Raw genomic sequence first — 15,473 nt, 5'->3', positions numbered from 1 at the left:
ATTCTAATAGGGCGTTTGGGGGATGAATAGAAATCAGGAGTGCCAACTTTCCCTGCTCTATGCCTGGGGTCAATTGTGGCACCCCTATGTACACAGCATCCAACCTGCAAGGAGTTAATCACTGGTCAAAGTCACCAAACTATCAGGGAGCTTGCTAAACAAACGAAAACAAGACTGGCCAGGATGCAATCTTCAGGTCGGGGCTGAGCATGGAGACCTTTTCGCAACCCAACCAAGTCACACAAACTGGAAGAATCGGTTCAAGGTTGCTGGAGAGATGACCTTTTATGAAGTTAATATTGGGGCATGAATCAACACACTGAAATTGGGTCACAGAGGTAGCCTGCAGTGCTTCTCAAGCCAAAATCGACAGGGGCACAAGTGCACATGAAGGTCATTTTCCAAGCGAAGGATGCATTCTCCCATCCCCTCATGACCCTATTTGTCTGGCAGCAGCAAGTCATTACATAGCACAAGATTAAATGTTTGGAACTGCAATAATGATCCTCGAAGCTCTCAGCAGTCTCAGCCAAAAAACAGCACCATAAAATGTACAAGGGTATAGTCATAGCAATGATCAAATCCTGAAAGGCAGCTAAAGGGACTCCAATTCCAGCAGGAAAGTGGAATTCCATCACTTGTAAACTCCAAAGCATTTCACTTGCCTAATTTTAAAACTCATTTATATAACACTGGTTGGGCTCCAATTGGAGTGCATCCAATTCTGGGCACCACACTTCAGGAAGGATATCAAGGCCTTAGAGAGGGTGCAGAAGACATTTACTAGAATGGTGCCAGGGATGCAGGACTTTAGCTACATAGAGACTGGAGAAACTAGGGTTGTTGTTCTACTGAGACCAGAGAAGGTTAAGGGGAGATAGATGTTCGAAATCACGAAGGGTTTTGATGGAGTGAACAAGAAACTGTTCCCAGTGGTAGAAGAGTCAGTAACCAGAGGACACAGATTTGTATGAATTGGCAAAAGAACCAGAGGTGAGGAGAATTCTTTTTTTATATGAACACTGCAAGTTATGATCTGCAATGCACTGCCTGAAAGGGTGGTGGGAGCCGATTCAATAACTTTCAAAAGGGAATTGGATAAATACTTCAAAGGAAAAATTTGCAGGTCTATAGGGAAAGGGCAGGGGAGTGGAACTAATTGGATAGCTCTTTCAAAGAGCCGGCATAGGCACAACGGGCCGAGCGGCCTCCTTCTGTGCTGTATCAATCCATGTGTTTCACGAGCACAACTGCAACCTGATAGTGTCTTTGAAAATCTACTTGATGCTAAGCAGCACTTGGGAATCGAAGTGCTCTTATACTGCAGCCACACTTCCTTTAAAAAAACACCTAAAACCAGACAGTACAGAAAGCGCATTCTTTACCTGGGCTGTTGGGAGGTTTGAAGTTAGGCACGGCTGTTCCCCCAACTATTAAAGTTCTGCTTAGTAGCAACAGAAGCCACTGTCCAGATTCCACTCATTTTCTTCACTCAGGACTCTTGCTCCGGACACCTAAACATCCTTCCACCTTGACGCATCTTTCCACTGGTCCACAGCTACCAGACTCATTCATTCTCATTTTCCGTCCCCTTGATCCCCCAAAAAGACACACCCCATCCATGGAAACTTGAAGAGCCTTAGCAACTACAGTAGGGAAAGGACTATGGTTGACTTGTTTGCCCAGGACGAATAAGGACTGCCCAACTTGGGGAGATAGCTCTTAAATAGTGCTGAGTGTTGGAACATTTCTAGGCGTTTGCTGCAAAAGACCCTTTTACCTGCCAACAAATACTGCTCAATTATTCATCAGTGTTGCCAGTATTTTGTTGGTATTTGTTCACCAAGTCACAATGTTTTAGCCCTTTGTGCTTCAACCTGGTTAATGTATAAATATTTAAAGCTACAATTTAAATATTATTGGAGCAAATGAGTACGAAGACTCTTGTGCAGACAGGTTATAAAATATGACAGCAAGTCACCTCTGGGATCCAACTCAAATACAGCCCAATTTGATGGGATGGTCACCTCTCTACTGTGCCAACTGTCTTAAGTGAAATGAGTTGGGTCATTCTCAATCAATTCCTGATTGGCACAGCCCAAAACCTGCCGCTGAGCTGACCTCAGCAGGGCCACAAGGATGGCTGCTGTGTGGAAAATGATGCATCACTCAGACAATACTCAAGGCAGCAGCTAGACCACAGGGAGCAACGCCATATCTTGGGGGTCAAGAGAGGAGGATATAAATTCCAATATGGAACCTGCTCCAACAATTACAGATTCACCAGTTGACTAAAACTTGAGTGGTTTATCATCCAAATCATAACTCTGGCAAAAATCAATCTTCATATGAAATCTCCCTTTATAAACAGGTAGACCCAAGCACCACCAGCCCCAATGATTATATGTGCACTCAAACAAAAATGCGCTGGATGAAAAGCATCTCAATGCCAGCCACTTTGGGCCTTCAACAAGTTAAAATTTGCACACTGACTGCAACTGGCTTTGAGGGGTAAGTTTTAGTGGATCTTTGATTTTAGGCATTCTGCACCTGTTTTAGAACCAGATTGTTGCATCATTTTGCATCCTCTCTCTGCTGAAGACCAAAACCTCTGGACAATGGCTTGGATTTCAAACTGAAATTACCCAACGAGGAAGGAGGACCTGGAGAGAAAACTGCCTCATGCTGGACAAGGTTCCACACCGCAGACAGAGATCTGAGTCGGCACCAGTGCTGCAATGCAAAACACTCAGCTTTCACAAGGCTCAGCTCTAATGCGTAGTATAGAATCATTCTGGTTTCTTTGAGGCATTTTATCAAGTTTTTTTTTTGCTTAAAAATGGAGCTGACAAGCCCCCAAAGATTGCAACAGTTGATTTTTTAAAAACTCATTCATGGGATGTGGGTGTCGCTGGCGAGGCCAGCATTTATTGCCCATCCCTAATTGCCCTTGAGAAGGCTCTTTTCTGTAAGCCTCTGGCCTGGATGTACATATTTCAAGTAATGTTTAGTGCAAACATTGTTTCACAGGTTTCCATATTGAACTGCATGGACTCTTTCCCCATTTGTTTTTCTAACATGTCATCCAATACTGCCCTAGCCCTAATATCTACACACTTCAGTACAAGTTACTGGATAGTGTTGAGGGAGGAACTCTTACTGATTTTTCCCCTCCCTCGTCCAGGGATATGGTCACCGATCACAGAACCCTCATCATCTCAACTGACCAGAAATCTTAGTGGATATTCTTGATCTGCATGGCTCAGTACCATGCCAGGTAGTGTGGTTATCAACCGAGCCACAAGTTGAGAGCACAGATTTTAGTCCACGCACAAGACTGAAGAAATGTAAGGAATCTTACAACACCAGGTTATAGTCTATAACCTGGTGTTGTAAGATTCCTTACATTTGTCCACCCCAGTCCATCACCGGCATCTCCACATCAAGACTGAAGAGAGAGCCGAGGGGGGGGGAACAGAACGGCACACTTACATTTTAAGAGTATTTCAATTAAATGAACATTTCAGAGAGGCAATTACCAGAAAGCAACTGAAGAACTGATACCCACAACACAATGCAACATAAATTCCCAATTACAGTGTAGATAGAAAAGGTATTCAAAATTATTTAGGATTTTGCCAAGGTAACTAGGGAAAAAAACATTTCCATTTGCCACTAAGTTGGCAATTAGAGACCATAACTAAGGTTAGGGATGAATATCTGCAAGAAAACATTTTATTTTAAAAAGGAGTTGGGACTATGGGAATAGCTGAGGGCTGGCAAAGGAACAATGAGCCAAATGGTCTCTTTCTGCACTATAAAATTCTATTCGACAAAGATCAAACATTCCTGAAAAGGCTGAATAAAATATAAAACTTCACAAATCTATGTAAATCAAGTTCAAGCTCCTTAATTTCAGTTAATGATTGTAAAAATTAAACGTTCTCTCAGATCAGACCTACTGAAAGTCCTTGAGGCTCAACCTCAAGAACGCTGACTTCAAAAACAAAATCGAGTAAAAGCACCGACAGGCTGTGAAAGTGTGGCAGACTATCATAACGTGTGAAAGTCCTAAACGTCTGGCAGTGATGTTCACACAACAGTGGCATAATAATCCTTTGCCTTGCTCCTCACTGGCCTCCCATCCCCCCCTCTCTCTCTTTCCCACCCGCCCCCAACACACACACACACACCCCTTAGAACAAGGAAACTTCAAGGCTCAATGTTGAAACAAGTCCAGTAGGGATGAGTTCCAAAAAAGGGCAGGGTCTCACATTCTATTAAAGAGCTTCTGTACCTCCTGTGAAAGTCCAGCAAGTAGTTTGCCAGATTTATAAAACCACTTAGACTTCCACTGGTATACTTAAAAGCCAGTGGAAGCTCGACAGTTCCAAGACCAGCTGGCTTGCTCGGAAAAGGCTAATGGTTGAGGCTTTACAGGTCATTAAGAGGGACCACACAAATCTTAAAACTAAAAATCTAATAACTATCTTTAGAAATAGACTAACCGAAGGCTTATTTTAATCCACATCTTCCTTCCTCTCCCCCAACACGCACCGTTGAAAGATTTCTGTATTTTTTTTTGCTAATTCAGAAGATTATCTGTGCACACCTGTGCATGACAGTGAACAGGTGGCAGAAGGAAAACAATTAAGAGTACAGATTTAATATATGCAGATACACCTTCTTCAGACCAACCAGTGCACCTCCCCACCCCCCACAAAGTTTCCAATTATGTCAGGAACTGACCGGACACTTTTTTTTCAAGAAAAGTTTATGTGTTCTCAGACAGTCAAGAAAAGTCTAGTTAACCAAGAAACATCTTCACTCAGTTGCCTCCCCTCTCTCTGAAGAGAAAAATTAATGTGACATGCTTGCTTAAGTGGGTTTTCTATAACCCAAGCCTAGACAAGTTCCGAGTGCATGGCCAGGAGGAAAGCTGAATCCAAACTCACTGGAAAGCAGCTGGAAACCAAACCTACTACTTCGCCTGGTCCAGAGGTGTTGTCATTTTCAGTAACTCTCCCCACCACTCAGACCAGCTAACAGCACAGGGATCAAACCCAAGACCTTTCTGGTCTGTACATCTCAGTCCCGTACTATAGGACATTTAATCCAGCAAAGCATCAAGTGAGCAAAGAACTCCCAACTTGGAGCCAGTGGTCGAGACCATTGGCCCCAGATTCAGCACAAACTTACTAGTTTTAAGTTAAAGGGTTGCTGTTGTCCATCCCTTTGTGGCCACTGCAACTTGTACTCGTATAAAACCACCTTCCGTTTGGCATAAAACTTCCCGGGAGCGGGAAGCGCACACGAGATCAGCAAACCCAAAGATGAGATCAGGTTCAGTTCAAAAACCCCAGATGAGCATGACTGCTGAAAGAAAGAAAGGCAAGCAGAGAGACCGCATGTAGCATATTAGTACCAGCATGTTCATGTTATAGGTGCGGTGGGGGAAGAATGATATGGTTCATGTTGTGCCAACACACTGACATTGTGTCACGTGTGGGAGTAATTTAAAGTGACTTAACAAGCAACCACCTATACACAGCTCAAAACACTGAACTGAAGTCAGGAAAGATAGATTCTATAGTTGCTCTGCTGGAACTTATTCCAGTTTCAGTGGACCTACTATGAAAACCTATTTTGACCACAATTATGCTTTGTTGAATCCACAATCCTCGGTCTGCTGAGCTTGGGCAGCAGTTACAAATGGCTTGTGGGAGATGGGGAAAATGGGACAGGTTTCCCTGCGACTGATTGCAGGCCAATGATCTCATTGGGCAAGGACAGGATTAGGCTTGATCATAACTGAAAATTATTGATCCCTGCTGTACCGCAAGGTTGGGTTGGGGGGCGGGGGGTTGGGGAGGGGAGCACGTTCAGCCCTTTATCCTCAGGAGAAATTGGGGAAGGGGATGGAAGTCATGGTCAGTTACTGCTAGTGAAGTGGTGAGAGAGCCATGACCAGGGAGCAAGTCTTTTGCTTGTGTGTTCTCTTAACCACTGATTAACGAGAGGGAGAAAGAAACCTTAAATCTTGCTAGTTGTGGAGAGTCAGATGGGAAGCGAGGACAGGGAGTGATTCAGAGTGGCAATACAATAACCTACATGGGGCTTGTCCAAAGCTTTGGTCTGTGTGGATTGCACAGCATTGTATTATGGAGGGTTACAGCTTTGTATAAAGTTTAAATCCACATTTCCATTAATTTTGATCCCTCAGTTTGTTGATGTTAACCAAAGGGCTTGGATTCAAGACTGATCCATCAATGAGGCAAGAGAATGGCCTTTTCTAAACCTCCAGACCCCTGAAATTAAAATACAAACCCAGCAAATACAAGTAGGGCCAACGAGCCTGTGCTTCAAGGGCGTAGATTGGAAACTTGTCAGACAGTAAGTACTGTACTACAGGAAACTAGTAAAAGCCAGCAAGGAAAGCCATGCAGATCCCCAGAGGCCACTCCCATGAAGAAAAACTGCAATCAAGGTGGGAGGAAATGAATCATGAAACAAGGCTTACAACAAAGCTGGATTCCACATGTTCTCCCTGCAGCAGGAAATACAGCTGTTGGAGGGCATGCGACAACTGAAATTGATCAGACTCCCGAGAGTTTGGACATCAATAATTAAGTGACAAGGTAGAAGTTATCTGTTTCAGATGCAGAAGACAGCAATGCATCAGTCGGTGTTCAAAATCTCGACCGCAATCTATTTTTCCTGTCAGCACCAGTGAGGAAGCCAGTAATTTAGATATGAAAAGCTACAGTAGATTTGATGGCAACAGCCACACCATAAAACTCCGAGCCACGATTGAAAGGATTCTATTCCACCACCCCCCCCCCCCGCCTTCCCCTGATGATTAAGGTCATTCCTGTCCTTACCCACAATCACATGCACTTTCCAGATGGACCACCATCAACAGCAGGAAACCTGTCCAATTTTCCTTTATCGAGCCAAGGCGGCAATTCTACCATCCCAACAGCTGCCCTGATTAATCAGATGGCAGTGTGCTTGCTCTATACATTTAATATTTACCAGTTTCTTTCAAAACAAAGGGTTTTTTATTTGAACACCCTGCTGCATTGCTAACACAGGTATTAGATGGGTAGCATATCGACAATCGAGAACAAGACAACCAAAGGCCTGAACCCCAAGTTTGATACTCAATGCAAGGTGTCGTCTTTAACGTCCTGGGGATTCTGTGCTCCCAAAATCTCTCTGCTCTTCCACCGCAACGAGCCCACTTCCAAGCTGCTTTATTGAAACCAAAATGCATCTGCTCAGACTTACTGCCATTGAATTCCATTCACCACTTTTTAGTCCATTACCCCATGATATCAATAGCCCTTTGCAGTTTCCTTTGGTCTCCTGAAAAATTAACTACACCTCCCATTTTGGCATCATCTACAAATTGAGATATCACTCCCTCTAGGCCTATATCCAGATCACTGAACAGAAGTTGCCCTAGAATTGAAAGCTGCAGGACACCGCTACCCACTGCCAACTAAATACACTACTCTGGATTTTAAAAATTGGTTACAAGGGAGAAAACAGTTTGCTATCCTCCCCTTAATTCCATAGCCCTTAATCTTCTCTAGTAAATCGCCTATGTGGTGCCTCGTCAAAGCTTCTCCTAAAGTCCATGTACACGACATCCACTGCATTTCCCCCATCTACCATGTCTGTTACCTCCTCAAAGAATTCTATGAGGTTTGTCAAGCACAATCGTTCCTTCTGAAATCCACGTTGCTACTTCTAATTATTTCCACTTTACCTGGATAGATGGTAATTTTATTCAGATATATTTTAAAATATAATTTCTAGGGCCTCACCTCCCTAGGATGCATCCTGTCAGGCCTGGCACAGCCAGAGGCCCTGCTCCTGGTCACTATTCGGTTACCTTGGCTATTAAGTGCGGGCGGGGATATAGAGTGGCACAGGACTGGACACGGCCTGGGTGCGATGGACAAAAATAAATGAACACCAATCCAACAAAGGAGATATTAGAAGGGGTGAAGAAAAGCTTGGTCTATGAGCTGGGTTTTGAAGAGGGTCTTAAAACAGGAGGCAGAGAGGTCGAGGGAGGGAATTCCAGAGAATGAGGCCTAGGCGGCTGAAGACATGGCTGACAATGGTCGGAGGCGTCCAAGAGATCGGAGAGAGCAAAATTACAGTGCACGTCACTATTGTAGCTCACCTCAGCACCTGCTCCAATTATCAACAGGAGCTCCAGTGCACAGGGAAAACACACCCTCCCCAATGCAAGATATTCTCACATGCTTCTATTGCTTAACAGGAACAGCACCCAAAATAACCACCTCTGCAACCTGATCACCTGAGACAAACATCTCTGAAAAATAAGTACACGTTAAAAAAAATGTAGGTTTAGGACCATCCAGATAGATTTTAGAGTCTCATCATCTTTACAACCACAACCTACCCAACATCAAGCTACATTATATTTAATTCAAAATACATTGTACTTAATACATTCTGATTTGATGCCTAGAGACAATTTAGGGCATTAACTGCTCCAAAATTCTCCCCCACCAAAAAGACAGTCAGATCTGTGCAATTTATATTAACTTGGTCACAAGTTTATTTGAGGGAAGAGTATGCAAGCACATCTATACTGGAACTACAAGAACTGGTGTATGCCTCAATACCATCTTATCTCTAGGTAGCACAGCACAATGGAGCAGCAAACCATCACCGTGGAGTGGAGGGATGAAGGTTCAGCATCCTATGGATCAGCTGAACAGCATCAGAACACTGGGAGCTGACGACCAACCCTACCAAGCCCTCTTTGGAGCACTGCAATATAAAGATGTTAAAACTTGTCTTTGGATATAGCAAAACCCACCTCAGAAGGGCATTTTATTGCCAACTATTGGAGACAAAGGGTTATTAGTATCACTTGGCAAGTGTGTTGACCCAATAGTAGCCTCGATGGGTTGAGGTCTCGGCTCATTAATAGAGAGTTTTACATTACAGCCAGTGAGTTGGTGTTAACACGATTTGCCCGCTATTTGCAGTGGACAGTAAAGCCAAAAAAAAGGTAACCAATATAGTTTTTAAAAAACAGGAAATCTCCACTTATCAACTGCTCCTAATTGTTATCAGCTGCACATTAGAATCTCATCACTAAGGTAACCCTGCATTAACAAGGTGCAAACAGCTGAATGAAACTGCTCGCAGACTAGACTTGCAACCCAACGTGCCGGGCTGTTGTCGTGTCGCAAAGTCCACCCAATGATATCGACAAAGTTGGCACCACAGGAAGCAGAGTGCAATCTGAAACAGCTTCCAAGAAAATAGATGATCAAACACACAAGGAGTGGCAAAGCCATTTCACACCCGTATAGAAATAGGACCTTCCCACCTGTACCAACGACTCATTTCAATGTGAAAGCAACACTTTCAATTTACAATTCCAGAAAGCAGCTCCTGCTTTGTATGGAGCCAGCTCTTTGAACACTGTTTTCTCACACTGCCTAACCTTTCAAACTGTTCTGCTTTCCAGATTCTTTTTAACAAAGTGCTTTTGACACTTTCACATTGAATGTAAATAGCTGCCCACAAGTCATTTTAAGTACAGGCAACTTGAGGCAGTAAGACATTTGCACATCTGAGGAAAACTAAATCATTCTGAAGGGACATCACTTCAACCGTGATTGTAAAAAGAATTCCACTTCAAGAATTAATTTTCCCTTCCACAGAAGTCTGCCAATCTTTTATACTCCAAGTGCTGCTGCCATAAGTCGTAATGTTGTCTCGAGTAGTGACCCACCTCAAATGGTATCATGCTACCCCCACCAAACTGCTGCCCCCACCAAACAGGTCATAGAAGTGCTGCGTGTTGGCACCAACATTTTGTTCTGGCCACAGGCAGATGGAGTCCGACTACTTGAAGAATTATCATGTCTGGCAGAGGTAAAGGAGGCAAAGGACTGGGCAAAGGTGGCGCCAAGCGGCACCGAAAAGTGCTTCGTGATAACATCCAGGGTATCACCAAACCAGCCATCCGCCGCCTGGCTCGCCGTGGCGGTGTCAAGTGGATCTCGGGTCTGATCTACGAGGAAACCCGTGGGGTACTGAAGGTTTTCTTGGAGAATGTGATCAGGGACGCGGTCACTTACACTGAACACGCCAAGCGCAAGACGGTCACGGCCATGGATGTGGTGTACGCTCTGATTCGGCGGCTGAACGACTCGACCCTTTCCAACCAAACACTTCCTCCCCTCCCACCTTGTGCAGACCGGCTGACTTGGAAAGATCATCTTCCATCATTGAAGGTCCACAGATCGAGCTTGGATTACTTGTGAACTGCACATGTGCATCACGTGCAGCTGTTTGCACAATGCCACCGTAGGAACAGGTGGAGGCCATTCAGTCCCTCGAGGTTGTTCTGCCATTTAGATCAAGGCTGATCGGTATCTTAACTCCATCTTTCCGCCTTGGTTCCATAACCCTTAATACACTTGCCTAACAAAAACCTATCAAACTCAGTTTTGAAATTTTTTCATTGACCCCTAGCCCCAGAAGCTTCACGACACTGCAGAATGGCTTCCAATCAAAATGGTCACCAATAAATTGCATTGCATTAAATTTATATCAGAAGTGCTGCCCGATACTGACCTTCCCGGTCGGAGGAACTGCCCTTTTCCACAGCAGCACGATCCGCTTGCACAAGCGCTTTAAAGTTGCAAAGTAGCAACTTCTTCTGTTCTCAATGGGAATGCACTGGTTGAGATGGAGGTCCTACATCCCTTGGAGGTCCAGCCGTGGGTCTTTTTTTTGGGCCATCTTTGAAGGTGGTTTTGACCTGTCCCAGATGCTGCCTCCAGCATTTACTTCACAAGTTCCGAGCCACTAAAGCAGGTAATCATGGTGGGAGGGGGTTTGCAAGGATTTTTAAAAAACCAAAATACTACAACACAAAGTACATGCTTCGACAATGCTGAACATTCCGATCGGCCACCAGCAATCCTGTAACAACCTAAAAAGCTTCAAAAGGCCTTGCTGTCTGGGCATTTGAGCAGGTGCAAGGCACCTGGAGCAGCCGAGGCCAGTTACAGTAATGGCATCCAAATTCCATCATTATCACATGTGCATACACAGCAAGGCACTGACTGCAGACGTGATACTAATCATGGCACTTTTAGCAAACATGACCTAGACATGAAAGGTCAACTTCTTCAAAAGCACACATTTACATTTAATTGCATCAGAATTTGGGAAACTGAAGCTTTAGGAAAGAAGGTAGTGTGTTAAATATGTTTTTTGTACTCAATGTGAGATTTAGTGCAGGGGAAGAGCACTTACCATTTCAGGCACCCAGTGTTCACATCAAGCACAGCCAAATGCAGCACAAGTCTCCCCCCAATCCAAATATGCGTCAGTCCCAACTGCAGCAGGGTGACCTTATCTCACCTCCAACCACCCTGTGTCCTCTGAGTTCCAGCCAGTGCAATCAGGAACAGTTTTGCACTGTAAACCCTTGTACACTAGGTAGTGGATGTTTGTCTATAATCAAAAGGTGCCCAAACTCATTTCACACAGGACTCTTACAGCCAACACAGCATTCGTCCCATCAGTCTAGGCTGTACTTTACCAGGTCTCACTCCCCACTACTCTATCATCATCATCATGATCATCCTCGAGAGGAGATAACCCCCCAGCTTCTTGCCCCCCGCCACCAACTGTGTCCTTAAACACCTCCAGCTTCACCTCCAACAAGCACGAGGGACTCTTGAACCTGTCACCAAAACAGAGACAGTGTTGCTGCTCTCCCTTCCTCACTAAACCTTCAGCCAGCCCCCACGTCTCTCGTTTGTCACCCTCCAAGCCCATCTAGTCCATGAGACCCACCTCCCTCAACCCCATGCCCACTAAACTGATGATGCACCTCCCCTTCCTGTCCCCCACAGTTGATGTGGTAAATGGTTTGTTCCCTGGCACTATTCCATCCCTTTGTATGGGCCCAGCTCTTTGAATGCTGTTTTCTCACACTGCCACAACCTTTCAAACTTCTGTTTTCCAGGTTCTTTTTAAACAAAGTGCTTCCGACCACCCCAAATATCTCCACCTCAGGCTCAGCAACAAGACTTCTCCCTTATACCTTTCAGTGAAGGCACTGTATGGAATGAAAGTTATTTTTGAATTTGAACCCAGCTGAAAGGCCAGTGTGTAATCCACAGCTGCCCAGTAAACCCCCAAAACACCCCTTGGTAACAGTAGCAGAAATTGGGGTGGAGATTGTTCAGCTCCTCATCACCACTAAAAAAACAGATTAAACACTTCCACATTGGCTCAAAGCCCAAAGGTCCGTGATAACATCCCCAAACCAGGCTTCCAACATGTAGAAATAAAATAAACGGATGGAAACACAATTGCATGCAAATAGATTCCTTTTAAGTTACAATTTCACTCAAATTTGGGCTCAATGACTGGTGCTTTTTTATTAAAAAAGGCAAAATTCTACATCTGCTTAAATCTTGCAAAGTCTCAATCAACCACGCCCACCACCAAAAAGTTAACACCTGAAGGGAAAGCTAGTCATGCTTATTCTTCCCTCTTTCTCACTCACCCTCATTCTCCACCCCATCAGTATGATTAACATGGTTACAAACAAATGCTGGGCCTACAGCCCCAGCTCTCAACGTACACCGAGGCATCAATGGTCAAACACCCATAGTTCCACTGGCTCTGTGCCAATCTAAGGTCAGGAACGCTGAAATGTAGCAGCTAACCCGAGTCTGGCACAAACCAAGTTTGCACAGAATCATGGCCAACTTATTTTGGGAGGGGCACTGGCAACACCAAACTGATAAGGAAGAAGAAAAAAGATATTAAGAGACTGTAGCCAGTTTTAAGATGTAGCAGTCAGTACAATCACTACATCAGTGATTTCTAACACTGAGCACAGGCAAGAAAGATCTTTTGAAGGAATTTCCCGTTTGTTACTTCAATGTGGCACACTTCAATCAGATTGGACAGTTTATATCAGTATTCCCAATTAGAGGTTCAAAAATCCAATCGTCTAATGGGATACTATGAATCTAAACATGGAGGCCAGAGTGGTGAGTGCTATCTTGGAAGTTCCCACTTGTAACTTTAAACTTTAAATGTTACAAAGCTTTAAAGAGCATCCGTTAAGGGCAGTTGAGCAACCAGGTTCAGACTGGCATTTTACAGCTCCCTGTTTGGCTACAGTGTTTAAAGTGATTTTCAAAAGGGCTACACTACTCCCAGGTAACTGAACCACCAACACAGTATACTCCTGGTAATTAGATGCCATTTTTGCATTAAAAAAAAGGTTGAATAGAAAACTCGAAATAAGAAGAAACAGTTTGAACAATCTCTAATTACAATAGCGCAGATCTCCAAGTTTCCTGCTGACACAAAGGGCAGTGGCAGCATGACTGGCGCGTTCTGTGCCAAATTAAAAAATAGCATGGCCCTATCACCATAAGAGGGACAACAGCTTCTGGCTTGAACGTGGAGTTCGAGTCCCACATAAGTGAAACCCAACACACAGACAAATCTTTGATACACGTGGGGGACAACTGTGGAGTATTTCTGTGATTTGCCCTGCACCAACACTGGGGGGGGGGGGGAAAGAGAAAGAGGTTGTATTTTCCCAGTGTTATAATTGAGAGCACCTCACACCCCCTCTGAACTGAAGCCAACTCTTGTCGACATTTCAATTAACCAAATGCTGCAAAGTTTTTTTTTAAAAAAAGCCACAGCTCAAAAGTCGATGAGTTGCCCGCTCTCCCTTCAATAACTGGAAGCTCCTTTTTATTTTGAAGGGACTGTCTCTCTATTTCCCCCCGCAGTCACTATTAGGATTAAGCTCAGCCTCCCTCCGCCGCAGCTCCGACTGCCGCACCGAGGCCGCTTTTGACAGCTGATCCGAGCCGGGCACCAGCCGCCGGCAGTGTGTGTGTGTGTGTGTGGTTTTTTTTAAGGTGACGGTTAGAGGGAAGAGCCGGTCGGGCCCCCACCCCCAGGTGAAGGTGACCAGGGGCCGCCCAGTGACCTCCACTCCCTCGGCGTTCCCAGGCGGAGGGGGGGGGGGGGGAAAGAGAGACACCCGCAGCGGGGCCGCCCAACTCTCCCTCCCGGGGAAGCCCTAACCGAAGTGAACGGCCTTGTCCCTCTGCCTGTACCCGGGGGGCTCGCCCCCCGCCCCCCGCTCCCGGGCCCAGCGGCTCCGCACGTTCCAGCCCGACCTTGGGCTGAGATGCTTAGGGTCATCCCGGCAAAAATGCACCAACAGCCCCGCCGCCACTCGCGGCAAGAGCCCCCGGCTTCAAGCGGCGAGACGACAGCGGGCAGGACAAATAAATAAATAAATAAAAAAGCCCCCCTCACACAACACCGGGTGGTAGGCCGCAACCGGGTCATCGCGTAGCCACTCACCCGGTGAGGAGTGAAGGAGAACCGGCTTCAGGGAGGGAGAGGGTGAGCTGCAGCGCTCCGCTGGCGGGGAGTCGGGAGCCCGGAGGCTCGGTACTCACTCGGCCGCTCTGGGCTGCGGGCAGTCGGTCCCCAGGTCCGGGCCGCGGCTCCGCTCCGCTCGCTGGGCCGCCCCCACGTGTTCTCCGCCTCCGACTGAAAACAGATACTTCTCAACATCTCGCGAGAACTCACCCGCAAAACTGATACACCCCCGCCCCCCCCCGCCGACCGCGCTCTCGCGAGAACCCGCCCGCCGATTGGATACACTGACCGCGCTCTCGCGAGACACTCACCTGGCTGCACCAGGTGGTCGTGTCCATTCGCTCATTAAGGGCGGCTGTTGGGTCGCTGGCCTTCAATTTGGGGCGGTAAATCCGACATTAATTGGACGGAGTGGGTCCGAACCCACGTCCAGAGAATCACCAATCAGTGTTAAATGAAGTCTTAAAGGGGCAACTTCTTCATTGAAGGTATCACAAATGAGGGACAGGTTGGAATGGATCAGAGGGTCTTTTCCTGTCTGTCATGTTACTATGTTCATAAAATCAACATAGGAACAGGAGTAGGCCATTCAGCCCCACGAGCCCGTTCCGCCATTTGATAAGATCATGGCTGATCTGTGATCTAACTCCATATACCTGCCTTTGGCCCATATCCCTTAATACTTTTGGTTGCCAAAAAGATTTAAATTTAGCAATTGAGCTAGTATCAATTGCCATTTGCGGAAGAGAGTTCCAACATATTAAAAATTATGTGTAGGGTATACCTGACTTCCAATTGTCACAATTTTGGTTACATTTTCTGTCAACATTTCCCATTCAGTTTTCTATGTCAACTGACACCGTTTCAGTTTCTCTCGGTCAAGGCCCTGTGGGTGGCGGAGCGGGCCCTGGGGCTGAGTGGCTGGGTCCTGCTCTGACTTGTGTTCTTTAGATTTGAGGTTAGGATCAGATCAGCCATGATCTTATTGAATGGCGGAGCAGGCTCGAGGGGCCGATTGGCCTACT

General features: G+C 45.7%; 1 protein-coding gene across 2 annotated transcripts in view; it reads right to left on the bottom strand.

Annotated features, from left to right (window-relative positions):
* Positions 1-14,632, bottom strand: part of akap1b (A kinase (PRKA) anchor protein 1b) — a 46,953-nt gene extending 32,321 nt beyond the window's left edge. The window contains exon 1 of one of the 2 annotated variants that reach the window (XM_068008409.1): positions 14,526-14,632. The gene's annotated coding sequence lies outside the window, so the exon portion shown is untranslated. Of the gene's footprint in view, positions 1-14,427 lie in introns of both variants that reach the window. The other variant, XM_068008410.1, reaches the window with a different exon arrangement.
* Positions 14,633-15,473: the final 841 nt, after the last annotated feature.

The sequence above is a fragment of the Heptranchias perlo genome, chromosome 28 (genome assembly GCF_035084215.1).
Source record: "Heptranchias perlo isolate sHepPer1 chromosome 28, sHepPer1.hap1, whole genome shotgun sequence".
Lineage (NCBI taxonomy): Eukaryota > Metazoa > Chordata > Chondrichthyes > Hexanchiformes > Hexanchidae > Heptranchias > Heptranchias perlo.
Note: the sequence above shows the minus strand (reverse complement) of the source record. Positions and strands in the feature narration are given on the sequence as shown.